This window comes from Delphinus delphis, chromosome 16 (genome assembly GCF_949987515.2).
Source record: "Delphinus delphis chromosome 16, mDelDel1.2, whole genome shotgun sequence".
Lineage (NCBI taxonomy): Eukaryota > Metazoa > Chordata > Mammalia > Artiodactyla > Delphinidae > Delphinus > Delphinus delphis.
In genome coordinates, this window is record NC_082698.1 from 54,585,249 (window position 1) to 54,612,449 (window position 27,201).

Here is a 27,201-nt window from a genome sequence, read left to right on the forward strand (position 1 = left end):
CTTCCTTTGCTTGTAGTTTGTATACAATGATAAACAAAAACATCATTACAGAGGAAAACACGACATAAAACCAGCAAAAGTGGATTAACAACATCCATTTAGTGTGAAAGATCATGCTGCCTCTGTCATACCTGGATTCACACCTGAGACCTGCATCCGATGCCACCGCCACAGCAGGGCCAAATCCGGTGAGATTCCCATGGTCCTGTTGCTGGGTGACATGAGATGAGGCAACTCCCCACCACCTCTCTCCACCAGAACCTCTGTGAAGCATCCGTTCACACAGTGCAGCCACGGTGCTACCTGGCGGTCATCTGGTGAGGGAGGCATCGCTGGGGCTGCCTTTGACCCTTCCTCATTCGTCTGAAGCATTTAATATGGTACCATCATGATTGTAGCGTATTTGGGACATCTGAAAAGGTGAGGGGCACTTTGGTGTAAGGCAGTTTTCTAGATTAGAGGTTGTTTACCTTGGCCGCACATTGGAGTTGACTGGGGAGACTGTACACATTCTAAAGCCCAGGCTGAATCAGACCAATTGGAACCTTTCATATGCCCTCTGGGTAATTCCAATAAGCAGCCAAGTTGAGAACCAATGATCTACATCGGGTTCTCAAACTTGAGGGTGCATCAGAACGATGTGCAGAACTTGCTAAAATCCCCATTGCTGGGTCCCATCCCTAGAGTTTCTAATTCAGTATTTCTGGAGTGGGGCAGAGGAACTAGCATTTCTGACCTGTTCCCAGTTGATGATGATGATGCTGGTCAGGGGACCACATTTGAAGGACCAACAACTTCAGTGATCTGAAGAAGCTTATATTCACTTGTTCTGGATTATCTAGAATTAAAGCATTTGCACCAAGAACTCATAAGAGTCACAGAGAGTGCATCTGAGAACCCCTTTGTGAAACATCCACGTAGTGGACCCAGCATTGGACTTGGAATTCAAAAAGCAGGGCTCAACTCCTACCTCTACTCCTGTACCATTTCTCAGGTGAATCACTCACCTCTCTGAGTCCCAGTCTATGGGAATAATGTCCATCTCAGATGCTCAACATCACTAATCATTAGAGAAATACAAATCAAAACTTCAGTGAGATACCACCTCACACCCATCAGGATGGATACTATTTTTTTAAAGCAGAGAATAACAACTGGAATAAGAAAATAAGAATACTTGGAATAAGCACAAGCATTAGAACTCATGTGTGCTGTTGGTAGGAATGTAAAATGGTGCAGCTGCTATGGTTCACTAAACAATTAAAAGTAGAATACCATATGATCTAGCAATTGCACATCTGGATATATACCCAAAGAATTAAAAGCAGGACCTTGAAGAGATATTTGTACCCCCATGTTCACAGCAGCCAAAAGGTATAAGCTATCCAGTGTCCATCGACAGACGAACTCGTAAACAAAAAGTGGTCTCTACATACCATGGAATATTATTCAGCCTTAAAAAGGAATGATGTTCTGACACAAACTACAACCTGGATGAACCTCAGGAAAACTATGCTGGGTGAAATACACCAGTCACAAAATGACAAATACTGTGTGAGTCCACTTCTACGAGGTACCAAGAATACAGAAAGTAGAAAGGTGGCTGCCAGGAGTGAGGGGAGGGGGAAAGAGGAAGGAGAGTTTTTTCTTTAAAAAGAAAGAGAAAATGGCTTGGAGAATTCACCAAGGCGCTGCTCAGAAGTGTTAGGTGGGGAGAAGATTCAGGTTCCGGTGATCTCTGTGGTTTGCTGGCCGTGTGACCTTGGCCAAGGTGCTTATCAGCACCGCTGAGATGAGGAAAGGACCAAGAATAGCTGACGGGTTTGTTATGAGGCTCAAATGTACAGGGAGGCACTTTTTAAATTGCAAAGCACTGAATGGCTTATTTTGTAAATGAAAACGCACTTCAAAGGTTTTGGGGGACACTTGTGAAACAGTTTACAAAGGCCACACTAGTCCATCTCTTCTGTCCGTGTTCCGGGTGGTTTTCCTAAAGGCGACCCTACTAGGAGTTTGTTGAGAAGTCCCTTAAGTTTGCAAAGCTGACAAAATTATCTGAATCCCAAAGATGGTTGCTTGTGGGTGGTCCTTACAATGGGACCTGTTTAATATCCTGGCATTTACAGTCAAGGAAACCATTAGAACTAGCTCCTCTTCATTATCTGCCCTATGAATAACTGATGCTCAACAACGTCAGTTGAATGAACACTTGAATGAAACAAATAAGAGGTTTTAAAGATATGCCTGAATAGCACAGAGTTCAAAAATGTGCTGATGCTTCAACATTTGTAAGATAGCAAAGGGGAGGTCATTTTATGAGGAAACCAAGAAGCATCTTGGAAAACCAAGTAATTGAGTAACACGACAGCAGATGAATTTCATTTGAGGGAACAATTTAAAGTGTTTGCACCAGCTGATGGATTTGGAATTAGCTGTAACCTTTGAGAAAAAAAAAAAAAAAGGAAAAGATCTTGGTGTCGCTTTGGACTCAGTGAAAAAAGTCAGAATATAATGGAAGACTTCACCATTGAGATGTTCAGTCTGACTGGGGAGGGGGGAAAGGAGATGGAAATTATTTTAATATCTGCAAGAGAAAGCCACTGAGAGAGGAGCCTGGATCATCTCCTTCCAAAGATACCTGGACTCCAAACCAGAGGGAAGAGAATCACGTTTTAGGTTTATGAAAAGCAGCAGATCCAAAGAGCTTTCTCTTTTTCGGAACACTGAAAACTAGCAGCTGGGAAGAGAATGAGGGGAGTTCAGATCAGGAGCTCGCATTTAGCTTATTCCATTTGGCAGAAGGCAGCAGTCACTCAGAATGAAAAGCCCCAAATTTAAGGCAGAAAGAAGGAAAGCGCTTTTTCTAGGCCATGTCTAATTAACCCTTGGAGCAACACGGCAATTGTGTTTTGCTGCCACTTCTCGCTTAGGAAGACTCAGAAATAAAGATTAAATATGGGGTATCTGTGAGTGGGTATTCTCACCAGGATGTAACTCGAAGAGGCCATCAATCCTTAAGCCCAGAGGAGCACCAGGGGCTAGCAGAACATTTCTGCTCTGACACGTCCAACGCAGAGAATTAGATGCATAAAGGGAATGAGTCTGCCTTCTGGAGTCTTCGTCGATGGTTATAGTTTAAAAAAGGAAAAATGGAAAAAATGAAAAAAAAAAAAAGACAAGTCAACTGTATACTTATTGCTGCTGGTTCTTCGAGGCAAGTAAGAGTTTCCTTTGTCTGCTGTATCCTGACAGTGACCCTGACTCTCCTGAAACAAGACTGTGTAAATAGACACATCCTTTCTTAAGGTCGTCTCTCTCACTCTCCTGAGGTTTGGGGAAGGATTTCTTAAATTGTTGTAAAAGCTATATGAAGAAAAGAAAAGAAAAGAAAAGAAAGAAGCCCTTGGCCCACAGGTGATCAGTTACTCTGGGCAAAACCCATTTGAAAGTCGTCTCAAATAAGCTGCAGAGCTGCTCTGAATGCTTAAACAGACATGACAGCCCAACTTTCAGGTGAAAGATCTGCTTTGGCTCCTGGTATAAATAGCTGCATTAGCACTCCAGGCAGAGAATAACACCATCTCCACCTTGAATATGCAAAATGTCCTCATGACTCAAAAGGCAGGCAAACTGGCCAGGTGCTCTTTTTAAATGAAGGGACAGCGTGTAAGGCGGCTGCACAAGACTCAACGACAGGCACTCTTCAGTTTAAGCAGATTAGTTCTACCGAACGTCTAACGTCCAGAATGATAAAGGAGGGAATGATGTATGACGCCTGTTTGGACAAAATGATCTCTAAGACCTCTTCTACTTTTAGTATTCCACGATTTTTTGAATCTTCAGGTAGTGCGTATACCATGCGTCAGAAAGCGGCCTCTACTGGTGAGGTGTGATATTGCAGCCCAGCTCAAGTAGGCATGGTAATGGGAGTCAGCATGTTTAGGAAGTGCTTCCTGTATCAAATGTTCATGTGGAAATCCTTGGTTAAGAAAAACACAGGCTCCGATGGAGATTACGGAGTGACCCTCAACTGAGAGGTAGGCTAAGGAGTCTTCCGTCCGTGGAGTACAAAACAAACAGCACTCAATGACCACAACCTCCTGTACTCCAGAGGGAGCAGATGCTGGCCCCAACCCTTCCTTTACAAAATATCTTTGATTCAGTATTTTGAGATACTAACTTCGTAATGGAAGTCAATGGAAAAGTGATTTGTTTCATCATCTCCCCACAGCCATTTTAAAAGTTTTCTATTGCATGTGACAGTCACACTATGGGAATCCTCTGAGTTTTAAGGCACATATACTTGGTCCCCAGAGAGCAAAGGCAGATCTGTCAAGACAGTTTAAAACCTCAGGTTAGAAGGATGAGGTCTGATGCACAGACACACAGCACATCAGAGTTGGAAGGGTCCCAGAAGGCCATCTTACCCAATTTTCTCATTGTACAGATGCAGAAGGTGAGGCTCAGAGAGGGGTGGTGATGTCCCAAGGTCTTTTCAGCAAGAGGCCAATCTAGTCAAGGACGGACTTATGGCTTATTGCTACCCAGGCCAGCGCTCCTTATAATCTGATAGCCCAGCTCCTGGATTTTTTAGTGAAGTTCCCATTTAAATAGGCTGTTCTATAATCCTTCCAAAATATGATTTCATATTGGCAATTCTAGGAATTCCGCACCCAACTGTATTTCCCACACTGTCTCTCCCCCCAGGAAGTGATCCTGACTTTGATTCAGAAATTATGGTTACGGTAACATCACACCCCTCTAATCGTATTAACCCAGATGACTATGTCAGTATGTAAGATGTACCTGGAAGGCTAACCACACAAGAGCACGAGAAAGAGGAGCCCACTCCAGCCCACCTTGAACTCTCTTCCTGCAGAAAGAGCAGCTCCGGCCGCCCAGCCCCCAGGACCTCTTGCAGGCGAGGGGAACTTCCGTGCCCTTCAAGAGACAATTACAGTCATCTTAAAGGAAGTGGAATTAGAGAGAACGAGCCTCCATGGACTCAAGAGCTTCTTCCCTCCCAACATCCCTTATGTTCCTCATAATGGATCCTTTCTTTAAACATTACACCCCTCAATTAGCTCATAATTGCTGTCCATGCCATATGAATTATGCATCATGCAATGCAAATCCAGGTTCCCTGGCACTGGACAAATCACAAGCTGTTGAAGAAGCTGGAGTAATTACCAAAACAATCCCAGGAGACCTGGAGAAAATGAGCATTATCTGGTCGACAGGCCGTTCTTCCGCCCTGCCTTACCCCTGTGCAGCCCAGATTCACTGCCACTCCACTCGGCTTTAATAAATAGTTGCCGGGTTTTGAGCAGGTGCCATGTGCCAAGCAGTGTGCTAACATTATACCTGCTTCGACATCTTTATTCCTCACAATCCTGGGAGGCAGGGACTACTATTTCATACATCACACACCTTAGCTTGCAATACTCTCTCCTTCTGGAGTTTCTGGGTTTCCCAGGCTGGGGCTTGGGTGAGGCTCACCTTTGCGACATAAATGGAAGAAAGGGCATGTTCATGCAAGTAACAAATGTCATGACAAAGGATGGCTTAACGCTACTAAAAAAAGGACAAAGAGGGCACTTTAGAAGCACTCAATTCATTAATTACTAGTCAATAAAACTACATTTATAGAAATTACTTCTTGAGAACCACTAAGGGAGGGTTATTATATATATTCAAAAGCATTAAAATCACCTCTTCCCATGTATTCAAATTCATGTATGTGGATTCCCAACAGTCTATGCTTTCAAACAACTACGTCAAATCATTTAGCTAATACTATACATATATAAGCACACGTATGTGGGTGCGTTGGTTATGTCACATTCGATGGTAAGAAGAGGACATGTCCCCCTCAGTGCTTCCTTCCACCGCCATCTCTAGATTGTAAATTTGGAGAGTAACACATCACTGCAATTATACCGATACTCAGGTTGTTTCAGTAAGATATATCCAGATTTTTATATCCAAACCATTCACAATAAAACAAATTATTCTCTGTAAGTTCACTCAGCTTAAAGAGGTAAACGTCTATCTTCAGCTTCTACCCGTTTTTTAGATAAATGTTAATAGTCTTCTCTTCCCTTCCCTACCTACCCTACCCGGAAATAATATTGAAGTAACTGCTGCTTCAAGCTTTTAATTATTCACTCATTTTCTCAATCATTTATTCATTCTTTAACGTTTATTTAGGATCTATTATATGCCAACATATTAAGCTAGGAACTGGTGTTGCCAAAGATAAATAAGACGTGATCTCTGTTTTTAAGCAGCTCATGGTTGAGTAAAGGACAGAGAAGGTATAGTCTGAAATGGTTCCATGTGTCTGGGGCTCAAAAGAGCGAAGGACAAAGGATTTGGAGGCAGACAGGCCCAGCAGCACCACTTACTAATTTCATGATCATTATAATGCTCAGTTTCTTTATCTGTAAAATGGGGGTAACGCTACAAACGTGTAGTGTTATAACACTAAGTAGCACTTTAGAATCCATTTTTACTCTTGAAATGTCAGGCATGCATCAGAATTTTTACTAAAACAAAAAACAAAAAACAAGCAGACACAGCTTTGCAATTAATGCCAACACAGAATGGATCCCTGGAGGGATACCCACACCCAGAGACATCTTTTCATCCTGCTGTCTGCCCAAGGACAATTCACCTGTGTTATCTGATTGCTACTTTCTTCACTGGACAAAAGATAAAGTTGAACAAATGGCCTTAAAGGTGGCTTTGATGTTTAAAAGTCAATGATTTTAGTTATAGGTAACAAATCATAAACCCCTCTGGTGGTCTTCCCATCCACAGGAAATACGATTGGGGTCAGGCCCAACGGGGTGGATGGAGGATGGGTCACAGTGGTTGCGATGGGTGGGCGTTAACTAGTGGTTTGTGAGTGATGTGGCCAAGAGTGGTGGCAGGGAGCTGAGGTCAGGAGATGAGAGACACCAGAGCATGCATCAAACTTGAAGGGGGAGATGGTGTTGAAATAGAAAAATGACATCAAAGTTGATAGCAAAGGAGCTCAAGGGATTGATGTAGAGCCCAGGTAGATGAGGCCTACTTTTTCACGTGGAAATTTGTTCATTCATTCACCCACCCAACAAATATTTCTTTAGCTCCTACTGTTTGCCAGTCTGTGCTGGATGCCGAGTGTGCCATAGGAGCAAGACAGGCATGCCCTCTGTCCTCATGAGGTTTACAGTCTAGTGGGAGAAGCAGTCACTAAGAAAAGAATCACTTAAATATGTATTTATCAGCCCAGAGAACTGCTCTCACAGAGTAGTCACAGAAGCAGAAAAAGCGGACCAGATCAGTCTGCAGTCAGGGAAGCCATCCTGGAGGAAGTGACATTTAAGCTGTGATATAAAACATACAAAGGAACTAGCTAGGGGAAGTCGAGGGAACAATTTCCATAAATGACAGGCACTTTGGTGATGCCATTTTATATGGACATTAAAGGGGGGAGCAGGAGGGAGATTCCTTAGAAGGGCTGATCAAAACAGAATGGCTATCACATCGTCTTTGTCTATAAATGGGTTTATATACACATAAGTATAGAGAGAGCATCAAAGTATTTCTTGTACCAAAGTTTCAGAAACTGCTGTAACAATATCCATTTCTTGTGGGAGAGCTTAGATTTGAGTTCACGTTTTCGCTTTTCATGAGTGAACTTTCTGGGCACTTTAAGAGTTGTGGGTGAGTTGCTCTTCCATGCAGAAGCTCAACAAGGCCTCTGGTTTGCCTTAAATGAACTCTCTCCTCCCACTCCCTGCCCATTACCCTTCCTGAGGCCCACTGCTTTTCTACCCACAGAGAGAAGAACGGAAGGCAGGGCGTGGAAGAAGTGAGGATTAGTGAACTTTACACTTATTCTAGTTTTTCCGAAGTATGTTAAATAGCAAAGTAATTTGCTTCACCAAATGTTAATTTGGGGAGAAAAAAGGGCCCATAATCAAATATGTCCAGAAAATAAATTAAATAGTTATGCAAGCTTTTGTTGCAGGACTTATCAGAGCCTTTGACATCATAATGTACATAGTAAGTCTCTCATTGAGGATACAGTTAGTAATATTTTCCAAACTTACTTGACCATGAAATGTGCTTTTGGGGACTGTTTCTTGTGGGTATTGCGATTCAGAATGCATTTTGGTCAATGCTGTTTAAATAAGTAACTCAGATTTAGGCTTTAAAAGTGAAATGGGTCTTAGAGACATCCTTGCCCAAACCTCCAACTTTACAGAGGAATATGAGTAAAAACCACTGAGCTAAATCCATTTCTCTGACATTATTATATGCATTTCTCCTATACTATGGATGCCCATCCTATTAAGTTGCAGGAGGGAAAAGTGCTATAAAGGGATAAGAAAATCTCTGCATGTTACCATATAACTTTGGGCAACTGCTCTGGACCTCAGTTTCTTTAAGTGTTGAATGAATATGATGCATCCTTGGGTTGTTGAAAAGTCAACGTTGTATGTAGAGCAGCTGGTACAGGGGAGGTAGTCAGTAAGTTATCATCTCTCCCTCCATTCCCACCACGAGAAATAAACATCATGCTTTACATAAATGCTATATGCAAAAATCCTAAATGCAACATGCAAATATTCAAGACTTTTACAAAAAATAATGTTGGGTTTTATCCTCGTCCCTAAGGGAACATATTAACACAAAGTAAAATACTCTGTTCACTTCTGTTGGTTTAGACGATGCCTCATTCTTCCCAAAAGTGCTTCTACTTTATAACCTAGTGTTAAACTTCATTAAATACAAATACTTTGGAGTTTATCAACCTTTATAGGAACCTATGCTTCAGAATTAGAGCATTTCAAAAATTGGGCTCCCTTACATTTTAGAAAAGTAGAAATAGACTCTATGAGGCGAAGTGACTGGCCCAAGGTCACTGCCTGATCTAGAAACAATCTTAGCTCCAGTGAGCTAGTAATGTCTAGCCTGGGCCTTTTCTCCAAATCAACAACTAATTTATCTTCTTGGAAACTTAAGGTGAACTGTTTGCTCTTTACCTTTGTAAACTCAGGAAACTTCAAGGGATTTTTGTTTCCTTCCTGAGGTGGGAAGATGCAGTTTGTTGAAAAGAGAAAATCTTCCACCAGCAGAGTTTGGTGTTTTGGGCTGAACAGAGAATACAGCAGGTTTTAGCAGGGTTTGAGTTAGAGTCCAAGCTGGACAGAGACCTCTCTCTTCCACCAACTGGGAAAAAGTGTTCCAATGGAACACTGGATGTTCCAATGGAACTTTCTGATGTACACACAGAGAAGCAGGTGCCAGGCTGCAGCCCTGACAGTTAGGCAAATCAGTTGTCCAAATTTTAAAAACAAAAAAAAAGGTAAACTGAATATCCCTGAACATAACATCTTATGCAATGCCAGTGTAAATAACAAAAGTACTGATTCCTGCTCTCTGGCCCTCACCCAGCTGATGGGCAGCGATGCAGATGGAACAGTGACAGGCATGGAGCTTGTGGGTCTGGGTTCTAATGCTGCTCTTTCCATTCACCGCCTGGTGACCTTGGACAAGGCATGCTCTTTCCTGTCTGATCCCTCATCTGTCCTCGGGGGATGATAGCTATTTGCCTTTTTGTAAGAACTAAATGAAAGCCTGAAATCAAACATCCACACCAATGTCTTACTGCTACTTAAGGGCAGGCACCACACTCTGTGCTGTAGAAGGAATGAGATTGTCCTTTGCCCTCCAGGGTCCCCTTCTCCTGGGGCACTTTCACCCCAGATTCTGTGACAGAATCCTTATGGAGTGCCCACAAAACAGCAAGGAAGTACAAGGCAGACCTTTGTGATTCACCAAGATGATGTATCTGCTTATTCCTGGACCACATCAGAGACCTGGCTTTTGCAGCCGTTGTGGTCTTGAACCCCTGAGCTGATGAAGGGATTCTGTGAGTGATAGTCTGGTCTGTTTGAGCAAAATCTGAGAATCTGCCGGGGAAGTAGGAAGCACAGCAGGCAGATCCCTGAAACCAATTTTAAAAAGAAGGCACCCGGTCACTTAATGCTCAGTGGGTGCGTCTCCCTGTTGGTAGGTTATGGGTCCAATCTCCAAGTATGACACGGGGTTCAGGCAGTATATTGTAGCTAACTCAGGATAGGGAGAAGGGTGCCCAGAAAGGGGCAGCAAGACCTCATGAGATTGGAAATCAGACTAATCCCAGCATGCTTGTTCTATATAGACCCCAGCCCATCAGAGGATCTTGGAAAGGCTCTAATTCTTTGTTGGAAACAGAACTGGAAGGGAGCAGAGAAGGCAACCAGGTTTAGTCTCCTCAGAGAGATCAAATAGTCCTAAAGTCATCCAAAGAATGCTCCTAGAATGTTTTCTTTCCACCTGGATAGTAAAGTCCTAAATCAGAGTAGACTCTTAGCAAGGCAAAGAACAGGGTAGAGCTCTAGACTTCACCAGGCCCACCTCTAATGTGACAGCTCAGGAAACTGAGACAGGGAGGATTTGCCAGAGGATATACCCAGTAGCTAGGGGCAGGGCTGGTTCTGAACAACCCCCCCCCCACCACCACCACCTCTCCTGACCCTGGAAGCAACCTGGGGAGGCCCTGGGGCTGAGCTCTGTCAGCCGGGAGGGTGAGCTACATCACGTGGGTGGTGTTCAGAGCACGCCCTGGCAGGAGATTCACATCATAAGGGAAAGAAAGTGGACTGAAGGCTCATTTGTAAAGACCAGGTCTTGCTGTGTAGGCCCTGCCCTCCTGCTTCTGCTCTGTCACAGCCTCTGCCCACCCACTCACAACCAGACCCTCCTGGGTCCCTCGGAGCCACAAAAACGATCCCGTGGAAGATGAAGACATGTGTGTTCCCCCTAAAACTTGTACACAAGTTTGCTCACCTTGGCCGGAGCAATGACTTGTCTCAATACTTCTCAGGCAGTGCACCGCCCAAGAGGCCCCTGGCGGGCAGGGATGTGGAACTGGTAGTGGAGACTGGAGATTTTTTAACCCCGAGCAACACGTCCATTCACCTTCGCAGACATTTCTCCAGGGCCTACTATGTGCCGGGCACGGGATGCTCGCGATCCCAGACATCTAATCAACGCTCTGGGCGGGGTACAACCTTCCTTCTGAATGTCAGCAGCCCAATCCCGGGCTTTGTGCTGCCTCTCTTTCTTCTTTACTCTCTTTCTTTCTTTTCTTAAGCCACCAACAAAACTCTGACCTCTCCCCAAGCACACAATGCAGGCAGTCACTCATGCATTAACAACCACCGGGCCCCAAAGGTCGTTTCTATGACAACCTCGGGGTCCTTAATGACCCTGGCAGGCCAATGATTTTGTTTTGTTTGAGAGTGAAGGAATAATAAGTCAGGCCGGCTCGGCTCCGGCGCTCGCTCCCTCCCCCGCGCCCCCCCTCCTCCCCCGCCCGCGCTGATACACTGTTCATTATCTGGCGCTGCATCAGCCCCAGAGACGGGGCGGCAGCCCGCAATGAAAGACAAGAGCCCGGCTGCAGACAAAGAGCTGTAAAGGACCAGAGTGTGCCCTGCATACAGGGCTGTCGGGCTTCATTAATTCCATCGCTGGCCAGGGAGCGGGAACAAGGGCCCTGGGGTTCCCAGCTCCGGGAGTCTGGAGTCGAATATACCCTCGTGAACCCCAACCCACGGCTGGGCTCTTCAGAAAGAGCAGTGTGCGGGGCCCAGTCGGGAAGCCTCAATCCAGGAGGTGCGCCCGACTCACAGCCAGGCAGCACCAGTCCCAAGGGCAAAGACCTGTCATTTTCATGATGGGATGAACAAGGCAATTAACGTGCCGCCCCACCAGCCTCCACAGGATCCTCAGTAACTTCGGAGGCTGGGCCCTTCCGCCCAGACAAAGGAGGGCAGTGCGATTCCTGTCCACTGCCCCCGGGGAAGGCGTTGCTCCTCTGGGTTCTCTAGTGGGCTTTTCTGGTTCTACCCTGAGAAACTTCCTGGGGAGGAAGCTTTTACTGTCTCCTGATCTTGGGGCAAAATGGGCCTCCAGCTTGTCACGTTAATTTTCAGATGTGATGCTCGGCAGCGTGGGATTTTGCTAGCAGACACTTGGAATTATTTTTGTTGTGTGTGCACGGCTGAAATCCCCTAGAATAAGTCATTATCTTCTTAAAAAAAAAAAAAATCATCTCCTACTGGCTGCCTGGTGACCCAATCAGCTGACTCATTCTCCACACTTTCCCTCAAGTAATTAGCGTTTTCATTTTTCCCAACCTACCTATTAGATAAACTCCAGGATCTCATTCGGTTGAAGCACATTATTGTGAGTTGACTTGCCCCAGCCTCTCCCCAAGAAACAAAAGAGGACAGATCTGGAGAAGGCCACAAAGAGATGTGTGATTTCCGCCCATGCTGTCTCACCTGGGCAAGGGGGCTTGCGGGGGAGGTTCCAGCCTCTGTTATTGGGCCCTTGCATGATGTTGGGCAAGGATGTTTGGTCATTCCACAGCAGGGACTGGGTCCCTCTCAGAGCTCACAGATCCAGAGATGCAGAAACAAGATGCTGCTGGTTCCAAGGAGAACATCCATCATCTCCTGTCCCTCCCTGGCCTGGGTTTCCGCTCTGTCGAATGAGGGGCTTGCTCTAGATCAGGAATGGAAAAGCATGAGGGTGTGAAGCAGGCCCGGTGGTGAGGCCTTGGGTGACTGGAGGATAGATGCCCTGCTAAAGTGGGCAGCTGCAGATCAGGTCGACAGTTGCTGCCACATCGGTATGTAGGCCCAGTATTGCCAGCATTCTTGAGGGTTTCAAGAGAAGACAGAACCTGGATTTTTTTAAATGAAATCTTCAGATTTTTAAATGTTTTCAACTAATTCTAATTTTTTAGAACCTTATGCTCATCAAGAAAGGCACACTTGCATATAATGTGTGGTCCTAGGGCTACCAGTTTGCACCTTCTGCTCTAGACCTTTGCAGCTCCAAATGTGGTCAGATAACCAGGCACATCAGCATTACCTGGAAGCTCTTGGAAATGAACAATTTCAGGCCTCGCCCCAGAATTCCTGCATTATAAACCCGTGATCCATTAGTACATTAAGCTTGGGAAGCAATGCACTGGATTTTCGAGGTCTTTGAAATCTGCTGTCTAACTTTCCTTAACTGGGACATTCTCCAGCACCTTCCCTGAGTATAGATTTGCTGGCTGTGCCTACTGTGTTCACCTCTTGTTACATCCCCCAGGAGAAGAATGGTCCACTAGGAGGATAGGAGACCAAAGTGTGTGGGCTCATCCTAAGGGCCCTGTGTGCATTGGTCCAAAAGCCTCCCTCAGGCCGGGAACAGTTAAGCCATCCAGGGCAGATTGCTGTCTATTCTCTTTCCCAGGGAATGGGATAGCTCGATCTCATGATAAATGTATATTTTAAAGTCCACATTTTCTAGAATTGACAGCCATTGGCCCAGTTCTTTCCTGAAATTCCTTCCTCCAGATGGTTGCTGATCTGACATCATACCAGTTTGCTTCCCGATTATTCTCAAGTCTTCCCTTGTTTTTCTCCCTCCTTCCCTAACCTTCTAAATGTGGGCTGTCTGCAGGGCTACGTCTTCTGCTGCATCTACAAGGGTGTTCCTCTAAGTTCCTTGGACCTCTGAATCCACTCTCTCAGCTTCGACCTCTCGGAGAGATAGTGGTACTTTCCCAATGGCTTGGTGCACTCTCAGGCCCAGATGACTAGAAGGAAAACATCACATTGTCCCAAAACTCATTCTAGTCTTAGTCACACGATCCCTTTTAGTGGCCTCATCATTCAGGCTCGAAACTGGGTGGCAGCTGGGCACAAAAGGAAGAGCCAGTGTCCTGTGTCCTGATGTTAAATTTTCTCATCCTCAAGACATTCTAGGAGTAAGCAATCTGGAAGTTGATAAGTCAGCAAGATGATTTTAGGAACATACTTTGTTTTCAACTCTCGGTGATAATGAATATTTTTCTCGCTCTCCTCTCATCCATATCCAACAGATGCAAAATGTGGTCGATGCCACCTTCTGGCTCTCTCTCGTCTACCTTCCCGTGGCTGTTGCCCTGGGCTGCACCCTCATTAACTCTCACCTGCCAGAGCTTCTAGGTCTGAGCCTCTCTGAGATCTCCAGATTAGTCCGCTGAAGACACAGTGCCAAACGAAACTCCCTTGTCCAAATTGGCAGTGAGCCCTCAGTGCTCCCTAAAGGAAGCCCACAGTCTTCATTCTGACTTTCAAAGCCCTTTACAACATGACCCAGCGTGTCCCACACTCTTCCATATTACACATACCAGACTCTCCAGGCAAATGGAAGGTCTGCGTTTTCCTACTGCCGGCTGAGCCTGCAATATTTCCTTTAGCTGGAATGTTCTTCCACTATCAATTTCACCTAAATCCAAGTGCTTCCAAGTGTTTAAGCCTCGGTTCAAGGTCACGTCCTCCAGCAAGTCTTGCTCCCCCAGTCAGCACTTATCTCCCCTCCTCCCCAGTTCAATGCTACTTTGTTCCTCCCCCTTATGGCACACCATGGGGCTTGTCTTAGACTGCTCGGGCTGCCATAATGAAAATATCATAAAATATATATATATATACCATAGACTCAGTGGCTTAAACAACAGAAAAGTATTTTCTCCCGGTTTGAGTGGCTACAAGCCCATGATAAAGGTTCTGGGCAATTTGGTTTCTCGTGAAGGCCTGCATTCTGGCTTACGGATGCTACATTCTCATTCTGTCCTCACGTGGCCTTTCCTCCTTTCTGGTGCATACATGCAGAGAGAGAGGCAGAGCAAGAAAGAGATAGAGCTCTCTGCCATCCCTTCTTATAAGGACACTAGTCCTAGAGGATCAGAGCCCCACTATTATGATCTCATTTAACATTAATTACTTCCTTAGAGGCTCCCTCTCTGAATACACACATACTGGGGTTAGTGCTGCAACATATGAATTTGAAAGGTCACAAACTTTCAGTCCGTAACAGATAACTTGCATTGGTGGTTTGTGTGCACATCTTATTTCCCCTTCTAAGCCCTAAGCTTTCCGAGGACAGAGTCTGGGTCTTGTGTGTAAATGGTATTTAACGGTACCATCCATGTATTAGGTGCTTAGCAAATATTTGGTGGATGGATTTGCAAACAAGGTCGCCATCACTTTCCAAGTCATCAGAACCCAAGAGAACCTGGATGGCTCTGGGGCTTTTTACCTAGATCTTCCCCCCTCTCCTTCCACCTGGGATGCAGGGGTTAGCTCATCCTTCGCTTCTTTTAGAGACTCCATCTGACTCCACCAAGTATGAGGAGGGTTTCTCATTAACCTGGGGAGTACTTCCGTCTCTGTCTTTATTGCATAGTGACGGACATTTCTTATATGCCCGTCTCCCCACGTGAGATCCTTAAGGGCTGGGACGTGGGCTCTTCAGTCTGTGCACCCAGCACCTGGCATGTTGCTTGACAACTAATAATAGCACAATTAAATATCTGTTGAAAGAAGGAATGAATAAAAATAGGAATGCTAAGAAAATTTTCCCTATCGTTCCTATAACTTTCCTGAATTTGCCTTTTAAGAGTAAATTTATTATAACATTTCAGACAATTGCTTTACATGACTGTTCACAGGATATTCTCATTTCAGACCCCATGACAACGAACAAAAAAAGGATTACTATACAGAGAAGGTGAAAGAAGGCAAATTAGAAATCTATATTAAATTTGAAAAGAAAATTCCTCAATAACAGTTGCTCCTTGCCATTCATAGAAATATATTATGAAACCGTCACAAATACTCAGTTTCACTTTTTCGAGTACAGCATGTAGTCGCCATCCAGGAGAAGGCAGGTAAAATGTATGTGAAGCCATCAAATCCATGACTGTTACAATAACAGTAATAATAAATCATAATATTAACACTTGTGGAACCAAGTGCTCTGCTAAACTCTCTAAACACGTCCCCATTTAATCATCACAACAGGTATAATAGGTCAGAATTATTATTATTTACATTTTACAGTTAAAGAAACTGAAGTTCAAAGAGATCAAGTAACTTGTCCAAGGACACAAAGTTTGTAAGTTAAGTAGCTAGGGTGCCCAGGATGTAAGACTTTCAGTGCTAAACTGGGGACGTCCCAGGCAAGCCAGGATGAGTGTGAATCATCTCATAAGTGACAGATGTAGGGTTGAAGCCAGTGTCTGATGCCAGAACTTGAGCTATTAAACATACTCAACGCTTGCTTGGTAAAGATTCCAGCTACCTTGTTTACAAGCTGAGATGACATTTTTGCAGGGGTGAGTTCGAGTGTTATCAAGCATCATGGGTGAGTTTACATTCTGAGACTGGAAGCTCCCTGAGGGCAGGGGCTCTGTTTTGTTTCTCTTCCTTCACCTCAAAGTCCCAATAGGAGACCTGCACACAGCAGATATTCAGGAAAAGCTTGTTCCATTTGCAGTCTTTCCCAACCACCAAAAGACAAAAAACCCCAACCATCATGGATCGATCCTTCGGCTCCTCAAATGCCACCCCCCACTCCAGTCATTCCTCTCTCTTGACTTATTTCCTTTTTCTTTCAATGCAGACTCTCAAACTGCTGCTTTTTTCCCCATTATGCTCCCGAGTTCCAGGAGAAAACGTGTGCCCCTGAACGTGATTCTTCACGTGCTCTCCCTTTTCCTTTTTTAACACTGTCCTGTGACTCTCGTAAGTCCTATGACTTCTCCGTTTGTCTTCCTGGGATGCCTCTGCTGGAGAACTGTGTACTTGATGTGCCCACTCTGGGGACCAGAATCCACAATTGCCCATTAGCCTGCCATTCAATATGTTACAATGCCTCCGCTTTTCCCCTAATTTACAACTTTGTGAAGGATTGGTCAATGTGGTAGATATTGTCACCCAAAATCCACGTCCCCTTCTCCCATAGGAATGAATGTTTACCAGGGTGCACTGCATGGCTGCCCTGAACCAGGACCACATCTCCCAGCCTCCCTTGCACGGCCATGTGACTAAGTCCTGACCAATGGGATGTTAGCAGCAATGTTGTGTAATAGCTTCCAGGACCTTTGCTAAGGAGAGCCAGTGTGAATACTTCATCCCTTCTTTTCCATCATTTTCTCTCTCCTGGAACATAAATGCCCCCTTGGACTAGGAAGGCAAGGGCCACACTGCAAGGATGGCAAGGTGGTCATTTAGAAGGTCCCTGGGCCCCTGACCTAGTGGGGTGCAATATATATTGGCCTGCCTACCCAGACTTTTATATAAAAAATAAACAAGCCTCTATCTTGTGTAAGTCACCGTTACACTTCACTTTTTGTTTAGTTGCAGTTTAATCCTAAATAAGATTGTTGCCACAACTGAGGTTGCTGCTTGAGACAAAGTACCTGTCACCTTATGCTCAATTACACTGACAAAACACAGAGACACCGCTCAGCTTTGGTGCTCACTCTACGGAGATGGAAAACAAAAGGCCTCAGGTGGCCATGGCACTGGCTGCTTCTCATCTTGATTTAGTGTCATCTTCTCTTCCCCTGTACCCCTCGCTGTCCTGTGGTCCCTGCTGTTCCATGTCGGAGTGGTCGTGGCTGGGCTTTGATTCCAAATGCAGACGATGTCTTCATCTGTGATCACACACATTTTACACTTTAGGTGGAAATTCTCCACCAACTCGGCCTCTCTCACCCTGGCTGTCCTCAACCCTCCTGTCAGCATGTTGACCATCAGATGCTGGAACAGATTCCACTGAGCATCCGAGGAGCGACTTCTCTCTCTGAGCACAATCTGCTCTGTCATTCTCACCGTTTCCACTCTATTGCGCTTCTCAGCTACATCCCAGCGGAAGAAAAGATTTTCGTAGCCCTTGATTTTTAATGTTTTGAATGAAGCAACTTCCAGAGTAAATACAACATGAAAAGGGCTCCCTAAGGCATTGCAGTAAAAAGACGCACACTCCCCATCCCCCAAATCATGATGGACTGGAGGCTTCCATTCCAAGTCCACACACAAGCTCCAGAGGATGCCTGGCCTAGAGCAGCACAGGGTACTTAGCGAAGCGAGCTGAACTGAGTCATGGCTTGGATCCCAAGTGTTATATCCTCTCTCATTTCATCTCTCTTGGGCACGTGCTGTCCCTTACCTTTATAATATAAAGCTTATATTAGCTTTAACCAGTAGTTTGTTATGTAAAATGTTCCACATGACAGCTCAGCTTTGCCCTAATTCTCCCATTTCCTGCAACCTCTCAAAGATCTTTCTTAATGTCCTTGCTCTGTAATTCATTAATTTCTATTTTACGAGTAGAGACTTCCCTTGACATTTCTTTGCTACAAACCTTTTTTCTTCTTCTTCTTCTTCATTCTCTGTCTTGTTTCCCCCCTCTTGACATCCTCTCTGGTCAAGCTCTTCTCCACATTTGACACAAACCTCTCGTGTTTTAAGTCTTAAATATTTTAAATATTGCCCAATATTTCATCCTCCACTCAAAGGGAAAACAAATAGTCAAGATGGCCTTTTCAGAAACAAAAGCAAAAAATATTTTCTCTATGTCGTTCAGGGTGTGACCTAGTTCAAAATGCCGACTCCACTCTCCTGTATCTTTTTTTCCTTCTCTTTTCTCCTATGAACTCCATTATCCTCTTTGTTCTTCTCTACGGCACTGATAATGCCTATCTAATATAATAAGCACTCACTTCCCCTCACCTACTATGCTCTGAGCACTTGGAAACCAGGGATCATGTCTTTTACTCTTTTCCCCATGGGGCCAAACAGTTCTTGGCACATGGTAGGTTCTGCATAAATGTTAAACGATTGGATCTTGTAAACCACTCAGCTTTCCTTGTTTTAAATGAATAATTTTTATGATCATGAAATAACAAATTGATAAACTGGACTTCATCAAAATTAAAAACTTCTGCTTTTTGAAAGGCACTGTTAATAGAGTGAAAAATAAGCCAGAGATTGAGAGAATATAAAGGTCTTGTAGCTGAATATTTAAAGAATTTCAAAAACCAGTAATAAGAAAACAACCCTAGGACTTCCCTGGTGGCGCACTGGTTAAGAATCCACCTGCCGGGCTTCCCTGGTGGCGCAGTGGTTGAGAGTCCGCCTGCCGATGCAGGGGACACGGGTTCAAGCCCTAGTCCGGGAAGATCCCACGTGCCGCGGAGCAACTAAGCCTGTGTGCCACAACTATTGAGCCTGCACTCTAGAGCCCACAAGCCACATTACTGAGCCCGCGTGCCACAACTACTGAAGCCCGTGCACCGAGAGCCCATGCTCCGCAGCAAGAGAAGTCACCGCAATGAGAAGCCTGTGCACCACAACGAAGAGTAGCCCCCGCTCGCCGCAACTAGAGAAAGCCCGTGTGCAGCAATGAAGACCCAACGCAGCCAAAAGTAAATTAAAAAAAAAGAAAAGAAAACAACCCTATAAAAAGTGGGCAAAGTATTTGAGCAGATGCTTTATGAAAGAAGATATATGGATGGAAAGTGGGCACATGAAAAGGTGTTCATCTTTGTTAGCACTAGGGAAATGCAAATTAAAGACATGTTAAGATACCATTCTCTATTAGAGTAGCAAGGATTCAGAACTCTGAGCACTGGAGCATGGATGGAAGTGGGGAAGGAATAGTATCCAGGGAAAACAGGCAGGAGGCTGGTCCAGATGGGGATGTGCAGGCTGACAGATCCAAGAAGAGGTCACCCTGTCTCTCTCCCTCCCCAAGTGCCAAGCATTTGCTCATTAACTAACTCACCAACTAACTGACCAAATAAACGAGTCAGTAAGTGAGCAAATGAATGAAACTGAGCAAACCCAACTCTGGAGGCCCTTGAAGACTGCACTGACATTGATGGTGGGCTCCCCAAAGATATGTCCACCCAGAGCCTGTGCATGTGACCTTATATGGAATAAGCATCTTGGCGGATGTAATTAAGTAACAATCTTGAGATGAGACCATCCTGGATTATCAGGTAGGATTCTAAGTCCAATGACAAGTTTTCTTGTAAGAAAAGAGATGGGAAGAATCCAGACACAGAGAAGGCCAAGTGAAGATGGAGGTAGAGACTGGTGCAATGTAGCTACAAGCCAAGGAACACCAAGGTCAGCCAGCAGCCACCAGAAGCTGGGAGAGGGGCATGGAACAATTCTCCCTCAGAACTTTCAGAAGGAACCAACCCGCTGACACCTTGATTTCAGACTTCTAGCCTCCAGAATGGTGAGATAATACAGATATGTTGTTTTAAGCCCCCAAGTTTGTGGGGATGCGTTACGGCAGGCCTGGGAAACACGTACAAAGACCATTCTGTGCTACTGAGATGTTCTTTGGGAAAGCAGGGAGCCGTTGAAGGTGTGGGAGCTCCAAGTTGGTGGAAGAATATTCTGATGGTATATGTAGGATGGGCTACTCTCAGGACCTGAACAAATCGGGAAAAACTGGAGCCTGGGTTCTAGGACACCTCTCAGAGCCACGAAGCTTCACTGATTACATTCCAAGCATGACCCCCTTCCTTATCTCCCCAGCCCCAGATGGGGGTCTGCTGTAGTCTTCTCACACCAAGGCTAAAAGCAGCACAAAGTTACGGAGGCAGACTTAAAAGAGATCAGGAAGGGCATTTTCCTTTCCTTTTGCCCCAGTCCCTTTACGGTTAAAATGACCTCCCTGATAGCAGGCCCCGCTCTCAGGGAACGGGGGTGAAGGAAGGTCCTATGAGCGTCCTATGGGCTAACTGTGAGGGGACCAGACCCAGCTGAGGCCTGGGCCCAACATGAGGCATCCTCCATCCCTCATCACCTGTTTGTCCAGTTTTATTTTCCTCTGGCTTTTTAAATGCCCTTCAAACGTGTACACGTCTTCCCCTCTTCCCCACCTTCCTGTAGCTCCCTCTTTCCAGCAGACTCTCTCCACTGGCTTCTGTGCGGTTGCTGCCTGTCTCATAGTGATGCTCCTGGAGGTAGGTGCTGTGCTCACGGCAGTGTGGGTCTATGCAGGGGCGCACCTAGCTGGATTCCAGAGACACAGGGTCAACCAGATCCAATCAGACTGGCACGGGGAGGAGGTGTGGGAGGGACCAGAGGAGCCAAGGCCTTTTTCTGTCCCACCAGATGCTTATCTGACCATCCCTTCTAACCCCTATTGTTCTGAAGTATGTGGGTAGTTAATGATGTACAGCGGTGGTTTCCAACCAGGTGCGATTTTGCCCCCCGGGGGACATTTGGCAATGTCTGGAGATATTTTTGGTTGTCACGATTTGGAGTTTGCTAGTGGGATCTAGTGGTTAGAGGCCACAGACGATGCTAAACTTCATACGGTGCACAGAGCAGCAACCACAACAAGGAATTATCCAGCCTCGAATGGCGGCAGTGGCGAGGCTGAGAAACACTGACACATGATGAGGCTCCATTAACCAGGTGAGAAACAACTGTTATAAAGCTTATGCATGTGACTCCAGGGAAGAGAAGAGATGCTTCTTCCTTCAGGGAGCCTCAGACGCATAATTATTGTGAAATAACCAAAGATGAGCCCAGAGGCTTTAGCAGAGCCAAAAAAAGTAATGGTTATTTGTAAACAGGACTGAGAAGGAATTAATTGTGGCCAGTGTCTAAGGATAGAATATCTTCTAGAAATAATAGGTGCACAATACTTACTAGTTTTTATGACATGCTTTCTTAAATCTTATCAAAAATAGTAAAAAGCACTTTTTAAACCAAAATAACACCACCACCACCAAAACCCACAGACTCTGGCAGGTAAAAGTTTAGTTAAATTTAGCTGGAACATAACTCAGACAAAGGAGGTGCTGCCAGATATATTTTGGAGATTTCTAGATTTTTCTAAATTTTTAGATGACAGAAATGACTATATAAAAATCATTTTGTTTACCTGAAGATCTTTTATTTATTTATTGTTTTCTTTAGCACAAGATCTTTGGCGCAAGATTTTCTTTGGCACCAGCTCTTAATGGGAAAGTTATATAGTATATGCCAGTGAAAGGAAGGCAAAAGACCCATAATTCCAATATCTAGAGATGAATGCTGTTAACACCTTACTGAATATAATCCGTATCTTTACTAGAAATGATTATCACATTATACAAAATACAGTGTAACTTTTGAAAAATGTGTATATTATGAACATCTTCCCAACTAAGTATTCATACACAGGACATCAGTTTTGATGGCTGAGTGGCTGTGCTAATTTTTGTAACCATTTTCATTGTAGTCAATGCTGCAGTGAACATCAGGCATTGTCTTTAGTTCATGTAAATGTGAGAAACTCCTTGAGGTCCGAGGAAGGATTTTTTTTTTTGTCCTTTAAAAAAAATCCCAGCCAAGTATGACCGCATCTCAAGTCCCTCCTGCGTTCTGTGTGCCCTGTCCTTGGATGAGAAGCTAGCTGGGTGGGATGGTTAGTTTCATGTGTCAACTTGGCTGGGCCAGGGTGCCCAGATATGTGGTCAAACATTATTCTGGATGTTTCTGTGAGGGTATTTTTGAATGAGATGTACATTGAAAGAGGCCGACTTTGAGTAAAGTAGATTGCCCTCTATAATGTGGGAGGGACTTATCCAATCAGGTGAAGGCCTCAATGGAACGAAAAACTGACCTCCTCCATGCAAGAAGGAATTCTCCAGCAGGCTGCCTTTGGATCCCAACTGCAACTCTTTCCTGTGTCCACAGGCCTCCCCCATCAGATTTTTAAAAATTAATTAATTAATTAATTAATTACTTTTAAAGGCTGCATTGGGTCTTCATTGCTGTGCGCGGGCTTTCTCTAGTTGCGGCGAGCGGGGCTACTCTTCGTTGCGGTGCACAGGCTTCTCATTGCGGTGGCTTCTCTTGTTGTGGAGCATGGGCTCTAGGCGCGTGGGCTTCAGTAGTTGTGGCTCAAGGGCTCAGTAGTTGTGGCTCAAGGGCTCTAGAGCGCAGGTTCAGTAGTGGTGGTGCACGGGCTTAGTTGCTCTGCGGCATGTGAGATCTTCCCGGACCAGGGATTGAACCCATGTCCTCTGTATTGGCAGGTGGATTCTTAATCACTGAGCCACTAGGGAAGTATCGCCCATCAGATTTTGGACTTGCCAATTCTCTACAATCATATGTGCCAATTCCTTGTAATAAATCAGTATCTATCTACATATCTATCTATCTACCTATCTACCTATACTTGTTTCTATATACATCTGTCTCCTATTGGTTCTGTTTCTCTGGAGAACCCTGACTACTACACTAGGTAAAGGCCCTTCCTCTGGGTGTTGGCTCCCTCAATTGCATCTGTCTACAGGCTGAATCACAGCGGACTCTGAGAAGGATCAGATAACAAAACTGACCCCAGCCCCACTGCCCCGGCAATGGTACCAAAAGGATGGCCCTTCTTTGTCAACACCAGTAATGGAACACTGGTATCAATATACAGTCACAGTGAGGGACTGCACTCAGCCCCATGCCAGCAATAGCACCGCAGTTCCACATTTATGTCTCTTACATCACCTGCATCATCCCATTTTCCAGGTGAGTGGACAGGCTTAAGGGAATGGATGTTATAAGAGAGAACATCTGCACCAACCCAGCTGGTCCACTTCCTTGTCTAATGGTCTACCTGCCACACCAGGCTTGGTAGGACACCAAACGGAGGTTATTTCCTCTTGAAACATCCATAAAAGGGAGTCCAGGGTGTGACGGGCCAGAAACTCGGCTGTACAAGCACTGTGCAGAGGGAACGGGGCCACTTGGCTTGAAGAAGAGGGTAAAGGAGGGCTGTGGTTGGTGTCTTCACTGATGGGCTCGTTATGAAGGAGGGACTTGGTTTACGTGACTGCAGGGGACAGAGCCGGGCTCAGTGGGAGGAAGCCACAGGGAGTCAATTTCAGGTCACTGTAAGCCAATGGGGGCAGGCAATGGGCTTCCTTTGACCAGAGGAGTGTAAGACACACAAGCTATAGGAAAAAATTCAGCCTGTCTTGGACGGATGATCTTTCACATCCTTTCCAGTCCCGGATTCTGTGACATCTTACCAGACACAGCCCCGGCCCAGAAGAAGCCACCACCGCCCCCCAAGCTGGATAGTGGATAATCAAACAGCTGCCACAAAGATGCACGAGATCACCTAGGATGCGTTTCTAGGGCAGGCAGGCCTGCAGCCCAGGCAGTCATCCAGGTTCCTGGTTCTACCAGACCCCTGGAACAGGTTCTCGGACTCGCCCAGGATGCTGAAAAATGTTTTCTGTAAACGAGGCTGCGCTCCACTTGTGGCCCAAATGGTCTGTGCCCTGCGTCGCGCGGACCTCCAGGCACCCAGGGCCTGCACGTGTTCACAGTACTGCCGTGCTCCGGCCAAGTGCCCGAGTAATCGATGATGAGGCCGTGGATATCAGGGACTGCCCTGAAGAAAACTTCTTTTTGAAACTGGTTCCAGCTCATTGCAGCCTAACTCTCTAGCCCCAGCAGGTCCTAAGAGGGTGCTTCTCCACCAGTTCAGGAGTGGAGAGACTCTGAGATGAACTGGGTATTACTGACCTGAGAGACCCTGGCCTGCCTCGCACTTCTCAGGAGCGGGGGCTCCTGTGACATCCCTGTCACCGCTGCCTGCCGCGGGGCCGGCTTGCAAGTCTTCCCTTCTGAAAACACAGGCAGCAAGCGTGCTCAGAGGAGCATCCGCTCCTTTGTTCCACATGCCTTGGGACACTTGGGAATCCACGGTTTCAGGAGGGCAGGGGCCTGGTGTGGCCACGGCACATGTGAGAATGGCTTGGGCTTGTCCAGGGCTGGCTGGGGCTGGGGCTGCAACCGTGTTCTGGGGCTGCCACTTCTCCCGCTTCAGGGGTGTTGGTAGTGTCGGGAGGAGGGCAGTGACAGCCCTGGGCTTCTCTGCTGCGATCAGGTCCTTCTAGCTACTGTGTTTCTCTCTGGGCATGTGGATCAAGGGAGAAAGACAGAGCCGCCCCAGTTGGTGAAGATGCAGGAGTGGCAGAGGGCTGGGCTGTCGAACGGGGACAAGACGCGGCAGAAGATGGTGGGCGGGGGGATGTTTAACCTGAAGAAGCAAAGATTGGGGAACACGTGAGAGCACTTCTCACACCTCTGAGCGGCTGTCGGGAAGAAAGAGGATGTATCTATCTTGTGTGGTCCTAAGGGTCAACGGGTGGAAGTTAAAAGAGAGGGTTTGACTCATGGTAGAGAAGTTCAGCCCCTGTGTATTTCTAAATGTGACACAGGCTGCCGCAGGAAGGGCTGAGTCCCCCAACCCCGAGAGTGCGTAAAGTGCAGGAGAAGACAGCGTCACGTCTTGGTTTGGTGACCGTGGGGAGGTACTGGCGAGATCACCACTCAAGCCCATCCAGAGATGAGGTCTGGATTCTTAACACCTGTCTAAGAGTCTGTTTCAGTCTGCCATGGCCACATAAAATGCAGAGTGGCGCACAGTCAGGGAGTCTTGGAAGCTGATAACAAAACTCTGACTTAGCTCCTGCGTCTGTAGGGTGGCTGGAAGCAGGTGATCCAGACTGGGTTGGCTGGGAGTAGCTCTATGTCACTTGATTCTCATCTTCTTCCTGCGACCATTGGGCTACCTGGGCTTATTTGTCTCATCATGTTGGCAGAGGAGCCAAAATGCAAGCAGGCCTCTGGAAGCCCAGGTCCAGGCGCCATCACTCTGCTGCCCAAAGCAAGTCAAATGGCTGCACCCAAGGTGATGAGTATGAGGATGCCCTGTTCGTGGATATGGGGAGCAGAGAAGAATAGGGGCCAATAAGTGCAGTCTACTGCAGTAGGCAGTAGGCCAGTTTTGGTGGACACACACAAAGTAGGTGTGCAGACATTGAGTGAATCAGTGAGAAGCTTCCTAGCAAACAGAGTTGTTCCAAAAGCAGACTCACAAGGAAATCGGTGCTCTTGGCGGAATGCAAAAATTCTTGATCATGCAAAGACTTGTGGGCAGAGAGTCAGGGCTTTGGCGTTTATGCTGTGCCTAAAAATCTATGAGCTACAATGGAAGGGATCCAGGCATCGTCCAGCCCAAATATTTCACTTCTCAGACTGGAAATCCCAGAGCCAGAAAGGGGAAGTGGCTTGCCCAAGCTCACCCAGCTGGGAGCCAGCTCTCAGCCTAGCGTTCCTCTTCCTCCCCTGCATTGCCAGGGCTCAGGCGGGCTTGCTGTACTCCGAGGTGAAGCTGCAGGGGCCAAATGTGAATGCACACCCAACGCAGACCCACCACTACGACTGCTGTGAGAATTCAATCAGGTGACAAATTGGCAATGCCTGGCACACAGTGGCTATGCAATATCTGACGGATAGTGCCCATGTTAATCAATAATGTATCTTGGGCACTCAGAGACAGGAGTGGAGGGTTGGTAGGGGGAATAGGAACCAAGGTTGGCATTAGAAAGGCTTTTGCCAGGAGCTGGGATGGGGGAATAGGTTTGGTGGTGGCCAGGAGTGCACACAGCTTCCTTTGCCCTCTTTCACACTCGCTCAAGTTGGGGGCGCTGGCCAGGTCCTGGAGAAAAGGAGGAAGATCCTGCCCAAGTGGAAGGACTCTGCCGAACTGAGTGTGGCAAGGACGCCTGGTCGGGCAAGGAGACGGCAGGGAAGGCCCCCTCTGCAGCCCCGCTCACAGTGCTCCCTCCCTGGAGAAGCCGAATCCCCAAGGGCCACATCCAGAGGAGTGGCTGCTGCGAAAGCATTCTCTTCAGCTTTCCCAGTGGTTCCCCAGCACATCTCATGTCCTTAGCATTATGCAAGCTGCCACGTGGCAGAGGGAAAACTGCCAGCAATGAGGTCAAACCGATGCCCACTGGGCTGTGAGGACACAGGAAATGGGCCCATTGATTCCATCTGACCGTTTCCTAAGTTCCGTCATAGCAGGGACCACGTCTTTCCCCAGCACCAAGAAGAGCATCTGGCATCCAGAAGGTGCTAAATAAGTGTTGGTGGAACGAATGAGTGTCAGATTTGCCTGAGAGGTTCTTAAAGTCTTACTGGTAGAGATGAACGTGAACTGGGCACTGAAGGATGGGTGGGATTGGAATCTATGATGGTCAGTTATACTGGGTAAGGATTTGCCTTTCCGGCACACATTGCCTCTGGCAAAGTTCCCATTCAAGGACTTAACAAAAGGCCTTGACCACTGTCATGGCGTTCTATGGAGTCGTTTCGATCAAGAAACTCACGTCTCAGCAAGTAAAGTGCAGCAGTGGGTCTGTGCTCGTGGAATTCATTGGTCTTCCCATGTTCCTCTTCTACC